The sequence below is a fragment of the Oryctolagus cuniculus genome, chromosome X (genome assembly GCF_051225735.1).
Source record: "Oryctolagus cuniculus isolate XC-2025 breed Fujian yellow rabbit chromosome X, ASM5122573v1, whole genome shotgun sequence".
NCBI classification, from domain to species: domain Eukaryota; kingdom Metazoa; phylum Chordata; class Mammalia; order Lagomorpha; family Leporidae; genus Oryctolagus; species Oryctolagus cuniculus.
This window is the reverse complement of record NC_142888.1, coordinates 126151567-126170102: the sequence shown is the minus strand read 5'-3', so window position 1 is coordinate 126170102 and position 18536 is coordinate 126151567. Positions and strand designations below refer to the sequence as shown.

The 18536-nt window shown below is 37.5% G+C and overlaps 1 long non-coding RNA gene across 7 annotated transcripts in view; it reads right to left on the bottom strand.

Moving 5' to 3' along the window:
• Positions 1-18536, bottom strand: part of LOC149119747 (uncharacterized) — a 113928-nt gene that overhangs the window by 88537 nt on the left and 6855 nt on the right. For 6 of the 7 annotated variants that reach the window (XR_016227927.1, XR_016227926.1, XR_016227925.1 and 3 more), the window contains exon 3: positions 17942-17980. This is a non-coding gene — a long non-coding RNA (uncharacterized LOC149119747). Of the gene's footprint in view, positions 1-10220; positions 10260-17941; positions 17981-18536 lie in introns of all 7 variants that reach the window. The other variant, XR_016227924.1, reaches the window with a different exon arrangement.

Sequence of the window (18536 nt, the reverse complement as noted above, 5' to 3'; positions counted from 1 at the left end):
GCAGTGTTAAGAGAGAAGTTCATAGCAATTAGCGCCTACATCAAGAAAGTGGAAAGGCATCAAATAAATGAGCAATCAATGTATCTCAAACATCTAGAAAAGTAAGAACAAATGAAATCCAAAATTAGTAAGAGGAAATAAATAATTAAAATTAGAGAATAATCAAAATTGAAACCAAAAAATCATACAAAAGATCAATGAAATGAAGAGTTGTTTTTAATAACATAAACAAAATTGATACACCATTGGCTCAACTAACCAAAAAAAGAGGGAGAAGACTCAAATCAATTAAATCAGAGATGAAAAGGAGAATTTACAAAAGATACCACAGAAATAAAAAAGGATCATCAGGAATTACAACAAGAGCTATATGTCAACAAATCAGAAAATCTAGAAGAAATGGATAGTACGGATTATATTGACACATACAGTCTATCAAAACTTAGTAATGAAGACATAGAAAATATAAACAGAGCAATAACAAAAACAGAGATTGAATCAGTAATAAAGACCCTTCCAATGAAGAAAATTGCAGGACTGATTGGCTTCACTGCTGAATTTTACCAAATGTTTAAAGAAGAACTAATTTCAGTTCTCCTCAAACTATTTATTACAATTGAAATAGAGGAAATCTTCCCAAACTCCTTGTATGAGGCTGCCATCACCTTAATTTCAAAACCAGACAAAGAAACAAGAAAGAGTATTACAGGAAAATATCTTTGATGAACATAAATGCAAAAATACTCAACAAAATACTAGCTAATCAAATCTAACAACATATCAGAGAGTTCATTCACCCAGACCAAGTGTAATTTATCCCTAGTATGCAGGTAAGGTTCAACATACACAAAATAAATGTGATAAATCACATAACAAATTGAAGAATAAAATCCTCATCCCAGTTAGAATGATTCTCACACAGAAATTAAAAAACAATAAATGCTGGTGAGGATGTTGAGGAAAAATGCCCTAATCCACTGTTGGTGAGAATGTAAACTAATACAGCCATTGTGGAAGACAGTGTGGTGATATCTCAGATCTATCATATGACCCAGTGAGAACACTCCTGGGAATTTATGCAAATTAAAGGAAATCAGCATATGAAAGAGTTATATGTACACACATGTTTACTGCAGCTCAGTTTAAAAGAGCTAAGATATCGAATCAAGCCAGATGTCCATCAACAAATGACTAGAAAAAGAAAATGTGGATCACTTCTCGGCCTGTTGGCCAAGATCAAGTGTAGAAAATGTGGTATACATACACTATGGAATACTATTCAGCTGTACAAAAGAATGAAACCGTGTCTTTCACAATAAAATGAATACAACTAGAAATCATTATACCTAGTGAAATAAGCCTGTTCCAAAAATACAAATATCATATATTGTCCCTGATCTGTGGTAACCTACACAAAAAAACATAATGTTAACAAGTGAAATTGATGTTTTTAGATTATTGTTTACAGCCCTTGTCCCTACTATTGAGGAACAGTGTTTTTCTCTTATTATTTGTTTAATTCTTTACTTAGTGGAGAGTTAAGCTTTTGATTATAAAATAAACAAATTATGTTATTGTAAAAATTAAAGGATTTAATAAGAAAGGAAGGAGGAGGAAGGGTGGGATCATCATTGGGAAGGAGGATGGGGGGAAATATCACTATGCTCCTAAGTCTATATAGATGGAATACATGAAATTTGTTCACCTTATATAAACAAAAAATTAAAAACGGTAAAATAAAAACTCAAGTCACCTCCATCCTAGTGCAAAAAGATGATTACTGATCACCACAATCTCCTAAAGGACATCGCTCTCCTGAATTGTATGGTAACTGTTTCATTGATTTTTCTGGTGGTTTTCTCACATGTATGCTTAGTCTCAAAACTCTCAGTGTTCTCTGGTTTTAAATTTTATATAAATGGAATCATTATGTTTCTTTGGTACACTGTTTTCTTTCACTCAGTACAGTGGTTGTAAAATTGATGGATGCTATGTACGGTTACAGCTAATTCATTTTATTATATAATAGTCTACAATTTAGTTATACATTTTGCACTTGATTAGAAAATATCACATTGTTTTCCAAAGTTATTTTTACCAGCTTTTACTTTCACTAAAGGTGATAGATCATTTAGTTTGGCTTGAATTCAGAATTTCACACAGCCTACCATATGTGCCTGGTCTTCTAGATCTCCAGGAATATTTAAGAGCTTTTTCAGACTCCAGTTCAAATGTAGTTCCCAGATATCTCATTGTTTTGGGCCATGTACTTGTTTTCCTCAACAAGTATTCACAGTCTCATGCAGCTGTGATGTGAAATAATTGCCACTGCTTGTTTTTGACAAACATCCTATGGATAAGGCTTTTTCCAAGGAATGGACTCTGAGTTAGGTCCAACAATGACAAGCAAGTGAGTCTTTCCTAGGGATCATATATACAGGTCAACTAGTGATAATTCCCTGTGGATGAGATTTTATTTAGGAACTACAAAACAAATGTGCCTCTTGAGTGGTTGCTGAGACAATGGTTTTCATAACTTTCTGTGGTTGTGAAGACACTATCATGGAGCTGTGAAGAGGGGAAGTGAGACAAGAAGTATAAAGTCAAAACTCTGCTGTTTTTAACTGAGGTTCAGCAAATTTTCTTGAATTAACACTCCTTATATTGTTGTAAGCCTTTGTTAATTTTCAGAGTTCTGATAAAATCTATTTTGATTTTGGGGGCAAGAATTTGTATTTCTTTTGTGGAAGGGTAAACATAAGGTAGTACTTATCCTGTCATGCCAGGCATCCCTATTTCTATGGTATGGTTTCTAACACAAACTCATTTTCACATTAATCTCTTATATCTTTAGTTTGCTAAGAATTTTTATCATGAAAGGATGCTGAATTATATGAAATTATTTATCTGCATGTACTGCAATGATCATGTGATTTTTCTTTTATCTGCTGGTGTAGTGAATTACACTGTTTGATTTTTTTAAGGATAATCATCTATTCTTGGAATATACCTTGCTTTGTCATTGCTCTGGTTTGAATATTTGTTATTTTCAAAACTTTTGTTTAAATGTAATCATCATTGTAATATATTAAAAGGTGTAACCTTTCAAAAGTGATAAGGACCTTCATGAATGGATTAATATCATCATCATGAGAATAATTTCATTATAGAAGGGTGAGTCTGGCACCATTTTCTTCCTTTAGCCTTTCAACCTTCCCCCTTGTGGTTATACAGCAAGAAGGCACTGCCAGATGCCAACCCTGTAGTCTTAGACTTCCACAGACTACGGAACTGTGAAAGAGACATTTCTATTCCTTATGAAGAATTACTCATTCTCAAGTTTTCCATTTTAGCAGCACAAAATGGACTTAATCATGATGACTTAATATTTTCATGTATTGCTGAATTCTATTTTTTTTTTGTCAGGCAGAGTTAGCGAGAGAGAGAGACAGAGAGAAAGGTCTTACTTTTCCGTAGGTTCACTCCCAAAATGGCCGTCATGGTAGGTGCGCTGCAGCCTGCATGCTGCGCTGATCTGAAGCCAGGAGCCAGGTGCTTCCCTTGGTCTCCCATGCGGGTGCAGGGCCCAAGGTCTTGGGCCATCCTCCACTGCATTCCTGGGCCACAGAAGAGAGCTGAACTGGAAGAGGAGCAACCGGTGCCCCAACTGCGACTAGAACCTGGGGTGCCAGCGCTGCAGGCAGAGGATCAGCCAAGTGAGCCGTGGCGCCAGCCTCAATTATGTTTTAATTTTGCATCTATTGCAATGAATGAGATTGTCCTGAATTTTTCATTCTTTTAAAGTTTTTGTCTTCCATTGCCAAAATTATGCTGACCTCATGAAACAAGTTAAGAAATGTTCACTCATTTTCTGTTCTCTGGTATTTTGTACAAAGTCTGAATATTTTTGATTTGAATATTTGGTAGGACAAGCCAGAGAAGCCATTTGGACCTGCAGATTTCTTTGTGGGATGACTACTGATTAGTGAATCAATTCATTTATTGTGTTCAAACTACTCAGGTTTCCAAATCTTGACAAATAGGTTTTCATGTGTTGTATTTCTTTATAAATTCAACAATTTTAGGTAATTTCTCAAATCCATTGCCATAAAACTGTTCATAGTAATTTCTTTCTTTTTCCCCAGAAACCTTTTATGAAGGTATACAAATTTCATGCATTTCATAAATACAACTTTAGGAACATGGTGATAGTGATTCTTCCCACTGTAGCCATCCTCCCATCCCCACTTCCACCCTTCTTCCTCCTCCTTCTCCTATTCCCATTCCTATTTTTACTAAGATTTATTTTCAATTAACTTTATACTAAGTAAAAAAATTCAACAAATACTATGAAAAAATGTTCCTAAACAGTTTTTTGATTTCTATTTTGATTTCTCCTAGGACCCACTGTTCATTCAGGAGCATGTTGTTCAATCTCCATTAGTTTGCATATGTTCTAGAGATTCTTGAGTTGCTGGTTTCCAGCTTCATTTCATTGTTTTCAGAGAAGATGCATGGTATGATTTGATTTTTTTTTAATTTGCTGACACTTGCTTTATGGCCTAGCATATGTTCTATCCCAGAGAAAGCTGCATGCACTGGTGAGAAGAATGTGTATTCTTCATGTAGGATGAAAAGTTCTGTAGATAGCCATTTGGTCCATTTGGTCTATAATGTTGATTAAATCTGTTGTTTCCATGCTGATTTTCTGTCTGGTTGATCTATCCATTGCTGAAAGTGGGGTATTTAAGCCCCCCATTACTATTGTATGGGAGTCTATGTCTCCCTTTAGATCCCTTAACATTTCTTTTAAATAGCCAGACGCTCTGTAATTAGGTGCATATATGTTAATAGTCACATCTTCCTGTAGAATTGATATCTTAATCATAACATAGTGCCTTTCTTTGTCTGTTTTAGCAGTTTTTTGTGTTAAAGTCTATTTTGTCTGATACTAGGTTGGTTACACCAGCACATTTTTGGTTTCTCTTAGCATGGATTATATTTTTCTATCCTTCCACTTTGAATATTGGATATCTTTCTTGGTAAGATGCATTTCTTGTAGGCAGCAAATAGATTTTTTTTCCATTCAGCCAATCTGTATCTTTTAACTGGAGAGTTGAGGCCATTTACATTCAAGGTGTCTGTTGATAAGTAATGACTTGGCCCTGCAATTTTTTCCGTAAGTATTCCTATTGTTTACTTTGGATTTCCTTTGTACTTTTACTGGGATATCTTCCTTCTCCTTCTTTCATGGTGATGACCATGTTTCTGTGTTTCTGTGTGTAGTACATCCTTAAGCATCTTTTGTAAGGCTGGGTGAGTGGTAACAAATTCTTTCAATTTCTATTTGTTATCAAAGGTCTTTATTTACCCTTCATTCATAAATGAGAGCTTTGCGGGGTACAATATTCTGAATTGACAGGTTTTTTTTCTCTTAAGATTTGGAATATATCTCACCATTTTCTCCTAGCCTGTAAGGTTTCTGATGAGAAGTCAGTTGTGAGTCTAATATTAGAGATCCTCTGAAATTAATTTCTCATTTCTCACATGCACATTTTAGAATCTTTTTATTATGTTTTACTCTGTAGAGCTTGACTACACTGTGTCTTGGTAAAAATGTTTTCTGGTTATTTCTGTTAGGAGTTCTATATACTTCCTATACTTGGATGTACATTTCTTTCTCCAAATGAGGGAAGTTTTCTGTAATTATTTTGCTAAAAAGGCCTTCTAATCCATTCTCTCTTTCCACACATTCAGGAACTCCTAAGATTCATATGGTGGGTCATTTGATAGTATCCCATAGATCTCCAACACTGCTTTTTAGTTTTCTAATTTTCTGAGTTTTTGTCTCACTGTAAAATTTCCAGAGATTTCTCTTCTAACCCAGATATCCTTTCTTCTGCCTCACCGAATCTGTTAAGGTGTTCCACTGCATTTTTTACTTGTTCTATTGAATTCTTCATTTCCAATATTTTGTTTTTATTTCTCTTTAAAAATCTCAATTTCATGAGAAAAATTTTCTTTCATGTCATGTTTGGAGTTCTTTAATTCATGGATTTGCTTCTAATTACTTCTAAGTAATCCTACAATCAAGTTTAATTCCATTTCTGGCATTTCTCAATCTCTTCATTTTCACATTCTAGCATAAAAGTGTTATTGTGTTCCTATGGGGGCATAATGTTGTCTTCCTTATTTTCATTTCTTGAATTGTTGAACTTATTTTTAGGCATTTGCACAAATACTTGTTGGTTTATTTTTCTTTCCTGTGTTGGCTTTTATCTTTTTTTTATCTTTGGACTATGCCTATGTGGCTTGGTGGAGTGTCTGCTCTTTCAGTGAATACCCAGAGGTGTATTGTAGGCATGGCATTGGAGCTCTGTTCAGTGCTCCAGGGTGAAGGGAGTGTCCAAGGTCACTCCCAAATTGGCATGGTAAATCTCCTCTTTTTTTTTTTATCAGATGGGAGGTTTGATCAGCTCTGTTGGTGTAGTCTCACACTTGCCTCCTCTCCTCAAAAGAGACCAATGCCTCAAGGCTAGCCCTAGTGGGTACAATATTCATCAGTGCTGCCACAGGAACCACACAAAGAATCTGTGCAGTCATTTGTGTGAGCATGGATCCTGTAGCAATGACCATCACCAGGGAATCAGGGACCCCCAAGTGTATAGAGCTGCCCACAGTGACTGCCCAAAGACCTAGCCATACCCTGTACCTTCACATGCAGCCACAGTGTTTTCACAGTCTCAGCACAAAAAGTTTCCACAGTGATAAGCACTCGGCCCCCTGTCAGTTCTCCCAGCCAGACTCAGGTGTCGCCTCTCGGCTGGTTGCTGGGCATGCAGACACACACTGGCACAGCCGTTATGTATGTCCAAAATGGTGCCCACCCTATCTTAGCTAGTTAGAGGACACCAGTGCACACTGGTTGGGGAGAGAGAAACATGCCATTTTTCCCCCTAGGTTGGTAGGTACACTGTTCCCCATAGTGCTCCAAGCAGGATTCAAGCCAGGCTCTTCCTATGGCTTTATCACCAGTGGCTTGGGCTGCTGAAGTCTGATCTTACCTCCCTCTTCAAACCTGGTGCTGAGGCTACTGGCTGCTAGGGTCCTGAGTTGTGTGCATCCACACTGTTCAAGTAGATCTACAGTGTCTCTCTGATTTGCATGGAGTTTCCTCTGCTATTTTCTCCCTAACTCTTCCCTGAGACTGCACTCTCTCCACATTTTTTAAACTATCTTCCCCTAGACTAGGGAAGTAAGCTCCCTCCCTATGCTGCCATCTTGGTGTCTCCCCCATTGCAATTTCTTACATTTTCTTTATCTGAGGCATCTGTAGTGACATATTCATTATCATTGTTGATAATTGATATTATATAGGATATAAAGATATGATTTATCCCTGCTTATAAAAACTTACTCTGATAATTGAAATTTTTCTAAGTATATTTTACTTTTAAATTTTCTGATACTTTTAGAAGGAGGTACCTTTCTCTGAAGGGAGGAGAGAACTTCCACTTTGACCATGGCCTTGTCTAAATATGATCAGAGTCGGTGAACTCAGGGGACTTCCATAGCATTGGCAGTTCATGACAAGAGCCTAGGGTGATTACTGAGGCCATAAACAAGAGTGTCAATTTGTTAAGTCAACAACAGGAGTCACTGTGCACTTACTCCTCATGTAGGATCTCTGTCCTTAGTGTGCTGTACATTGAGATTTAATGCTATAACGAGTACTCAAACAGTATTTTTCACTTTATGTTTCTGTGTGGGTGCAAACTGTTGAAATCTTTACTCAATGTATGCTAAACTGATCTTCTGTATATAAAGAGAATTGAAAATGAATCTTGATGTGAATGGAAGGGGAGAGGGAGTGGGAAAGGGGAGGGTTGCGGGTGGGAGGGACGTTATAGGGGGGAAGCCATTGTAATCCATAAGCTGTACTTTGGAAATTTATATTCATCAAATAAAAGTTAAAAAAAAGATGTATCTAGTTATTTGAAAGGCAGAGTTACAGAGAGAGAAGGAGTGACAGAAAGAGAGAGATCTACTATCCTCTGGTCCACTCCTCAAATGGCCACAATGATGAAGGCTGGTCTAGGCTGAAGCCAGGAGTCAGGAGTTTCTTCTGGGTCTCCCACATGGGTGCAGGGGCCCAAGTACCTGGGCCATCCTCCACTGCTTTCCTAGGTGCATTAACAAGGAGCTGAATCTGAAGTGAAGCAGCTGGGACCTGAACTGGTGCCTATATGTGATGCTGGCACCACAGACTGTGGTTTTAACCTGTTGTATCACAGTGCCCAGTGCTCCCAACTTTCTAACACTTGATTTAATCATAGAGGTGATTTTTTTAATATTGCTGAGATATGGTTTTTCTTCTCAAATATGAAATCATACGGAAAATTCTAAGAAAATTATAAGTAGTATAAAATTCCTTAAAAATATTTTCAAAGTCACGTTTACTTAGTAATTATTTTTTACTCAGTCTCCCCAGTCTTCTTTATCACTTTCCCTTCCCCTTTAAAATTCCTGAATGCTATCTATGTTTCTCTAGTCATCAGCACACAAACACCTAACACCGTTTTCTAACTCTGTTCTTTGCTTCTGCCATTGGCTCTACCTGGAAAGCATTTCTGTTCTTATCTCCATTGGCCAGAGACAAAGTCATCCACACATAGGCAATATCCTCTCTTGAAGATACACTCCCTTCAACCTCCCTGCAATGAACAACTAATGAAGTATTCTTTCTGACATGACTTCTGGGAGGCAGAGCTACATGGGGAGGAAGAATGGGAGAACAAGAATGAATACAAGTAACAAAGAGATTTGGGAGATGTTTCAGCCTGTAACATAACTATAGAAATATTCCAACTTCCCAGGTTTTTGGGCCTATGTGTTCCATTCTGCATGTCTCGAGGCAATCTCCCTTTGGGACAGAACTGTCTCCATATGACACTGACATAAGGATTTGAAGGTACCAGTTATTTGTTACTCTTGCTACCTGAACATCTTGCTCTTTGAGAAAGTTTTGATGCACAAGCAATATCAACATCTGTTTCAAGGATCTCTGCTGGAATTGCAGCTTCACACAGCCAAATTGCCTGTGCTTCCATCAAGGAAATGGCTATTTATTTTATGCAGCCATCTGGGCTCTAACTAGGATGTTTGTCATTTGTGGTCTTGTGTTTTAGCTTTTTCTTCTAAGGATAAAATTGGAAAACTTCATAAGCAATTTTTTGTCAACAGTATATATACTTAATTATGAATAAATGTTCTCTAAATGATTTACAATGTCACTGTAGTGATAAATATTTTCATCTAGCATTTTCTCTTCTCTTCCCCTCCCCCAACTGCATTTAGATCTGCAACATTTACACTTTGCTGAAAAACAAGTTAATAAACTTCACAGGGCCCAGATGCAGTTGCCTGAAGATTTTGCAGGACTCTACTTCCTTTGAAAAGAGGTAGGCTGTTTGGAGACTTGATATGCCACAAAATGGGATTCTTGCCTACCTTGCTCCCTCTTAACAGGTGCTAAGAAAACAATTTATCTCATAATTTTAATAAAACTATCATCTTTAACATTAGAAACTTTTTTGTATCTGTTATGGTGGCTTCTCCAGAGAAATATTACAAATGACTTATGTTCAAGAAAGTAATTTCAATGACATCCAGGGAAGAGCAGGGGGCTAAGGGATGATTTGAACAAACAATGAATTTATCTTTTAAATAATTATTTTCCTAGGCTGGCACCGCGGTTCACTAGGCTAATCCTCCGCCTTGCGGCACCGGTACACCGGGTTCTAGTCCCGGTCGGGGCGCCGGATTCTGTCCCAGTTGCCCCTCTTCCAGGCCAGCTCTCTGCTGTGGCCCGGGAGTGCAGTGGAGGATGGCCCAAGTCTTTGGGCCCTGCACCCACAGGGGAGACCAGGAGAAGTACCTGGCTCCTGCCATCGGATCAGCGCGGTGTGCCAGCCGCAGTGCGCAGGCCGCGGCAGCCATTGGAGGGTGAACCAACGGCAAAGGAAGACCTTTCTCTCTGTCTCTCTCTCTCACTGTCCACTCTGCTTGTCAAAAAATAATTATTATTATTTTCTTTTTGCTTAAGTAAATTTACACAGAATTAGTGTTTTTATAGTTATCCAAGTATTCTTATTTGCAAATAAAAGACATGCAACTTCCACTGACAATACAATACTTATCTTTCTGGCAGTTTCACTTACCTGGAATGGAGCCATAAAATAGGAAGAACATTGGAAGACCTGTAAGCAGCCCAAATAAATGTGGCAGAGTTTGAATCCCAACACTTATAGACTTTTATTCATAGAAGACTACTTCTTCCACACTCTATTTGCTCTCACATTACACACAATTATATCTGGTTTTCCAGCCCATTGCAGATTAGAATCAGCCAATTAGAATGGAAAGAGGAGCTGCCAGGGGAGAGTTGGAAATGTTATCAATAGAAAACACAAAACTAAAATTCACAGCAGTTTTAGGGCATTTTGAATTGGGCGAAGGCTCTTTACACTTTCATTCCCATGAGAGCACACAGTGTTACAACCCAGTGCAATCATCGATGTTCAGAGTGATAACTTGAAGTCATTGAGAGAATGCATTATGTTCAGGGTTCTCTCTGTAGGAAAGCAGGGAGTGTGTAATATATTTTAGGAAGATTTCTATCCAGAATGATTAACATTTTAAAAGGTAAGGCTTGACAATATAGAATGGTTTATTGAAATCTGGATTATTATAGTCACTTTCTAACCAGTCTTCTTCCTCCAATCTCACCACCCAACCTCCAACTGCCTTCTTCCATTAAGCCATCCTTTTGGTTACTGTAAGATTAACTGTTCTAAAGCAGTAGCTCTGATCAAATTAATTCCACATCCAGGAATTTCCAATGTCTACCCTTAACCTACCAATAAAACAAAATATAACAAAATATTCTATTTATCATTTAAAGACCATCCACAGTATTGTCCAATCTATCTTTCTACCTTTATTTACTACCATTCCTTCTAAATATACTATTCTCCAGCTTAGAAGATCTAAAAGTCTCTGAGCCAGCATCACTTGGGAACTTGTTATAAATGCACATTATCAGGGCCCACCAGAGATTGCTTAATCAAAAACTATGATATTAGGGATCCACCGGTCATCTGAGTTTTCTTTAGCCTTCCAGGTAATTCTAATGCATGCTCAAAGCTGAGAACCACCCAACTAGCCAATCTGAACTTACCATTATATGATTATAGTTTACTCTCCTGTATCTGTTGTCTATAATGCTTCAGTTGTTTGAATTCCTCTTACCTTTCCCCTATGTGAAATCCTATAATTTTTTTAAAAAGATTTTTTTTCAACTTTTATTTAATAAATATAAATTTCCAAAGTACAACTTTTGGATTATAGCAGCTTTTCCCCCATAACCTCCCTCCCACCAGCAACCATCCCATCTCCCACCCCCTCTCCCATCCCATTCTTCATCAAGATTCATTTTCAATTGAAATCTTTACTTAGTATACACTAAGTTTATCTTCTGTATACAAAGATAATTGAAAATGAAATCCTATATTTTTCAAACTAATCTAATGAAATACCTTCCAGGCAATATCCTGTATTCCATCCAATCAGGTACAAATTACCTCTTCTACAAACCCTAGCAAAATTTAACTTGCAAATAATTCATTTGTTCTTCCATTCAGCTGATAATCAGTGGAGTCAGCTGCATTCCAGACACAGGCACCGGGGATAAAGATGGACAAATGAGCAAGAAATTACACAACAATATTCCATACAGGCAATATTGAAAGCACATAAAAGAGATACCTCTCACAAGAACATGAAGGTTTGATAACACTTCCTATGGAAAATGTCATCTAAGTAGAGTATGAGAAAGAGGAATAGAGATAACAAGCAAGGAGAATTTTCTAAAAGAAGAAATAACATGCAATCAAAACGCTTATAAAGTAAAAACTCACACATGACATGAAAATGTAGAGTTGAGTGGTGTAAGCCATACCCTTATCACAATGTCAAGGTCTCTTGGGGACTCTTTTTTTCTTTTCCACCAGCTATTATTGATGTATTGGAGAGCATCCTTCCTGAATTACTTTAAGATAAATCTGCATATGGTCTATTTCTAAGTTCTCCAATCAGGTTTCCACCTCAAGGAAGCCTAAACTATTGCTATAACCAGCCTATTCTCATTGCAATTTAGGCCACCTAAGAGCCCAACTATGTTCTCACTACACTATCAAATGTCATTTCTAAAAACTACAAGACTACCAAGAAATTTACCCCTGCTCTAATGTTACACCAGACTATCAATATCCACAGACCCATAAACTTAAAAAGGATTTCTTCTTGTAAATTAGAAAACCAAATTCTTGGATTACTCAAAGGTCAAATGAGCAGTAGGCATTCAAGGGTAAAAGATTTCTGAAAGCTGGTACTTGCAATGATTCCTAGGAGGAAAGAAACTATTTCCCAGTTCACTAGAAGCTACCCTTAGAGTAGATCGAAAGTCATGCACTCGGGATCTCAAACTACTAATTGGTTCAGAGATCATGAGTTAATCGTCCTTGAGGTGGCTTAAGACTAGAAGCAACTGGCATGGTCATATGCAGACAAGTGTCTGACATCAGATGAAATGCTAGCCTCTAAACACTCTGTGTCAAAGAGTTACAGAGGGAAGATAACTTCACTTTAAGAGTGAGGAGATTATATGGTGCTGGAGAAAGAACACTGAACTAAGAGTCAGAGAAACTAGACTCTTGGCTGAAAGAATTGACAGGGGACTGGGCGCTCGTGATGTGAGCCCTGTGTGCTAGGACTGTAAAACATTGTGGCTGTGTGGGAGGCACAGGGTATGGACAGGTCTCTGGGTAGTCACTGTGGGTGGATCCACATGCTCAGAGCTCCCTGATTGACCAGTGAGGATCATTACTATGGGATCCATGCTCACAGTGAGAACTGTATGGTAACTAATATAGCACCTAAAAGGTAATCTATAGAAGTGAAATTGACACTTTGAGATGTGATAACTTTGAAGAGTCCTTGTCTCAACTGTTGATAAATAGTTCTTTTCATACTGTTTGTTGACTTTTTACCTAGTATTGGGTTAATGTCATGTGTATAAAGTTAATTGAAAATCTATCTTAGTAAAAAATAAGAATGGGAATAGGAGAAGGAGGGGGAAGAAGAGTGAGAGTGCTGGTGGGAGGGCGGGTAGGGTGGGAAGAATCATTATGCTAATAAATTTGTATTTATGAAATACATGAAGCTTTTATAACTTAAATAATAGATTTCTGGGTAAGAAAAAGAAATTAACTCTTGTTCTTTTACTGTCAGCCACTAGTCATGTGATCACAAAGTATCTAACTAGCCCTCATTAAAGAAATCAAATATAAGATATAAATATTGACATAGAGCTGTGTTACAAATTTCTAAGTGTCTAAATCAATATCCACTCTTTTGTTTAGCCTTAGTTACAGAACACCAAGGATGGAGCACTAGACTAGTTCTAATATAATCACAGCTGCCAAGCTTGGAGCCATGTCCAGTGTTCAAACATCAGCCAGTTTCCCTTTGGTCTTAACAAATAAAAAATATTTGTCAAATATGAATTTCAGAAATAACTCTCTCTGGACAATTAACTCCAGAAAGCATAGGAGTCAGTGGCTAAAACTAGTTTAAAATGATATATAAAATTATGTCCAATATTTTACTTCTGAGTTATCTTTATTTTACAAATTATTGTTTTTATTATTTCATATCATCAGTGTTTCTTTAGATTTAATACACACATTAACTAATATCTGTACCAATATTCCCTATTATCATTCAGACTTCCTAGCTGAGGTCATTTTCTATCTTTCTCAAGTATAGCTCTTGCAATTTCCCATTAGTGAGGGTTTTTGATAATGGGTATCCAATTTTCATTTATCTGTAGGTATATTTAATCACGTCATTTTTGAAAAATATTTTTAATGTATAATCTAGATTGACAACTTTTACCTCTCAGACTACTAAAAATATTGTTCCACTGTCCTCATTTTAATTGTTACTGTAGAAATGTCATTTTCTTGGGGCTGGCATTGTGGCATAGCAGGTTAAGCCACCGCTTGCAGTGCCAGCATCCCATATGGGCACCAGTTCAAGACCCAGCTGCTCCACTTCCAATCCAACTCCCTGCTAATGACCTTGGAAAGCAGCAAAAGATAGCCCAAGTGTCTGAGCCCCAGCCACCTATGTATGAGACCCTGATGAAGCTCCTCGTTCCTGGCTTCTCCCTGGCCAAGCCCTAGCTGCTGCTGCCATCTGGAGAATTAACCAGTGAATGGAACATTTCTCTCTATGTGTGTCTCTCCCTCTCTGTAACTCTGACTTTCAAATAAGTAAATAACTCTTCTTTAAAAATAACCAAGAAATAACCTTGTGTACTATCAAGTATGAACATTTCATTTTACATGTAAGAAAAATGAGATCCAAATCAGATGAGACATCATGAGTTAGAGCACAGCCATATTTGAACTCAATTATCCCTAGTTCCAGATTCACCTCACCACAATCCAATTCTGTGACAATGCTCAGGTTCATTACACATAGAACAGGCACTGCCACTGTTTTAGTCAACTTTTCAACCCTTTAACAAAAATACCCAAAAGAAGCTACTGAAGAAGAGAGATTTATTGAGGCTCACAGTTTTGGAGGTTCACAGTCCAAGATTGAATGACACCATTTGTTTGACACCCAGTCAGAGAAATGGATGTTAAGACATTTGTGGAAAGAGCAGCATGTGTGAGCCAGGAAGCAGAAAGAGAGAAAGCACCCTTTCCCATGTCTATATGTTTTTCCTAATAAAATAACCATTATTCCATTATGGTGTATCTACCTCAACAACCCAATCCAATTGAATCACTTCCCAAAGGTCACACTTTTTAGACATCATAATTGGATTAAGTCTCCACTCTTAATCTATTAGTCATTGATATAAGACTTCGGAAACCAAATATTTAACACATGAGTCTGGAAAACTCTTGAACTAATACACAAACTATAACAGCCACTTCTCAAACTGCTCATTTTCTTTTCGATATGTGTATTTTTTTTCATTGAGCATTTTCTTTATTTCAGGTCATTTCTATATATTATTTCATTTTGTAGTAATAACAAACTGATAAACTGAGCACTTTCACCCTCATTTTACAGATGAGAAAAAGAAAATCATAGATGTTAAATAGCCTGCCAGCTTAAAAGTGTCAGCAAGTGGCAGATCTGGCATCCAGTCTGGTTTAAAATCAACACCTTTCTGTACCTACGTGCTATTTCCCAAAGGCCTAAGCTGTGTTGCAACTTAAGGCAGGAGCTTAATTCTAATACTGGTGGTTTTCCTTCTCTGCTGTATTGACACTCTTGGCATGATCAAAAGGATGCAGACCACTGTTGTACAGTAAGTCAACTATAGGAAAAGAAAGCAGATCAGGCCCTTCCATTTGACCAACAAATAAAAAGAGGTAAATTTTAACTCAGGAGCTTACTTTCAAATTTTAAATTTTCCTGTTATTTTTGGAGTGTATTTCTTTCTAAATCTCTGAGCCTTAAAATATTTGTTTACAATGGCCAAGAAATGAGCAACTTAAGTATCCATCAACTAACAAATGGAGAAAATATGACACACACACACACACACACAATGGAATACTATTCATAAAATGGAACTGGAGATCATTATAATAAGTAAAATGAGTCAAGCACAGAAAGCCAAGTGTCCTACATTATCACTGGCATGTAGAATGTAAGAGTTGACTTCATAGAAGTTAAGAGTAGAGGGACTGTCACTATGTTGTAGCAGATTAAATCACCACCCAGGGTGCCAGCATCTCACATGGGTGCTGGTTCGAGTCCCAGCTGATCCACCTCCGATCCAGTTCCCTGCCAATGCACCTGGGAAAACAATGGAAGACGGCTCAAGCGCTTGGGCCCCTGCACCTGTGGAAGACACTCCTGGCTCTTATCTTTGGCCCGGTCCAGCCCCCGCCACCGTGACCATCTAAGGAGTGAACTGAGGGATGGAAGATCTGATGTGTCTCTCTTTGCTGCACCCCCCCCCCTTTGGTAACTCTGCCTTTCAAGTAAATAAATCCATCTTTTAAAAAAGGGAATTAAGAGTGGGATATGGGTTACCAGAGGCTGAGGAGGGCTGGGGGAAGAGAGGGATAAGGAAATGTTGATTAGCAGGTATTAAGGTATAGTTAGGTGAAAAAAAGTTCTGGTATTCTGTTGCACAGTAGGGTGACTATAAGATAATAACAGGCAGTATACTTTTCTGTGTGTGGGTGTGTGTGTGTATATATATATACATTTTTTAAAAAATTATTTTATTTATTTGAAAGAGTTACAGAGAAAGGGAGAAATACAGAGAGAGAGGATCCTGCATTTGGTGGTTTACTCTCCAAATGGCCTCAATGGCGGGGGCTGGGCCGGGCCGAACCCAGGAGCCAGGAGCTTCATCTAGGTTTCCCATGTAAGTGGCAGGGGCCCGAGCACTTGGACCACTTTCCATTGCTTTCCCAGGAGCATCAGCAGAGAGCCGGACCAGAAGTGGAGCACCTGGGACTCGAACCGGTGCCCATATGGTTATGCCAGTGCCTTAGGCAGCTGTTTAATCCACTAGGCCACAGCTCCAGCCCCAAAGTATACTTTTCTTTTCTTTTTTTCTTTTTTTTTCTTGCTTTCAAACTTTTATTTAATGAATATAAATTTCCAAAGTACAGCTTATGGATTACAATGGCTTCCTCCCATAACGTCCCTCCCACCCACAACCCTCCCCTTTCCCACTCCCTCTCCCCTTCCATTCACATCAAGATTTCATAATAGTCTGATTTACCTTAATTGTAGATCAATTTCTTTTAAGACTTCAGCACAAAGATTCTCCTTTAAATTATTCCCTTTTTGCATTAAAAGTATCATTCCTAAGAGTAGCAGAATGTATCTCAGAAAAGAGATGTTGAAATTTCCTACATGCAATTAGTTAGACCAAGAACACTTATGTAGCATGTCAAATTGACCATTCTTAAATTGGTTCAAACTTTGTTGACCATTATAAAAGAGGTTCCAATTTTTTAGCCATCCACAATGTACAGGTTACAAAAAAATTCTCAAACCTATTACCTCTAGGCTCCTCACCAACCCTGAGGTGGATAGCCAGAGCCTGTTATTGCCTCAGAGTTGGTTCAACTGGAAACTAATGAAGCAAATATTCCCTCTCACATATAGTTCATTTTTGTAAGTTTTTAACTTATTTTCTTATAGAAGGGTCCACAAAAGGCATACAGTTTGGATCTGAGCATTCAGCCCCACAAAAGTATGAACAAGATCTGTAGTAACTAATAGAGTACTTAAAAGATAATCTATAGAAGTGAAATTAACATTTTGAAATTTGATGATTGTTTACAGCTGTTGTCTCAACTGTTGAGGAGCAGTGTTTTTTTTTTCACACTATTTGTTGAACTCTTTACTTAGTGTAGGGTTCATCTTATGAGTATAAAGTTAACTGAAAATAGATGATCTTGGTAAAAATTAAGAATTGGAATAGGAAAATGGGGAGGAAGAATGATGGGAGTGTGGGTGGGAGGAAGAGTAGGGTGGGAAGTATCACTATGATCATGATTCTGTACATAGCAAATACATGAAACTTGTATACCTTAAATAATTTGTTTTAAAAAGTCATGAGTGAGCGGGCCCCAAAGAGTCATTTGGTTATGAAAAAGTGGAAATACTAGATAAAGTGTGATGGGCCACATGTGGGTGAGACCATGTGGGGACACAATTATCTCAGAGGATGACCCATGGAGGTGAGAGTAACAAGAACCACAGAAGTCTATGTACATCAAAGAAAATGAGTCTATGTACATCAAAGAAAATGCTGAAATAATCTTACCTTGCTCCAGGCCATAAAGTTGTATAAACCTCCTTTAACCTAGGTGGTAATCCAGGAAACAGAACACGGAGGCAAGATCAGAAATTACTTAGGTCACCTGAAATAATACACTTACACAATAATACACTTTGTGTCATGCAGCAGGATTGAGACTTAGGAAAAATACTAAGTTCACTTGTAGAAACAGTGAACTAATTTGCACAACTAAGTGTTATTGGTTATGAAATTTGTGTATGCTATACAGTCACTCAAAATAAATATTACAGTACTACTATGAAAAGGCATGATTTAGTAAGAAAGGATTATATATAGAATCACAACCTCTGTCTTCAAGTCTCAGTTCTGCCACTTACAAGATGTGGGACCTTAAGCTAATAATTTAACCTCTCTGAAGCTCATCCATGAGATGGGATCCCTGTTCTGTTTTTATTCTGGTGGACTTATGGAAGTGAAATGAAATACTACAGGAGAGCATACTTTGTAAAATATAAAGCTTTTTATAAATATTGTTACTACCAATCATAAATTTATTTTCATTCATCCTATATTATTCTTTCTCTTTTCATATTTTATAAATGCTTGTCAGTGTCTGAGG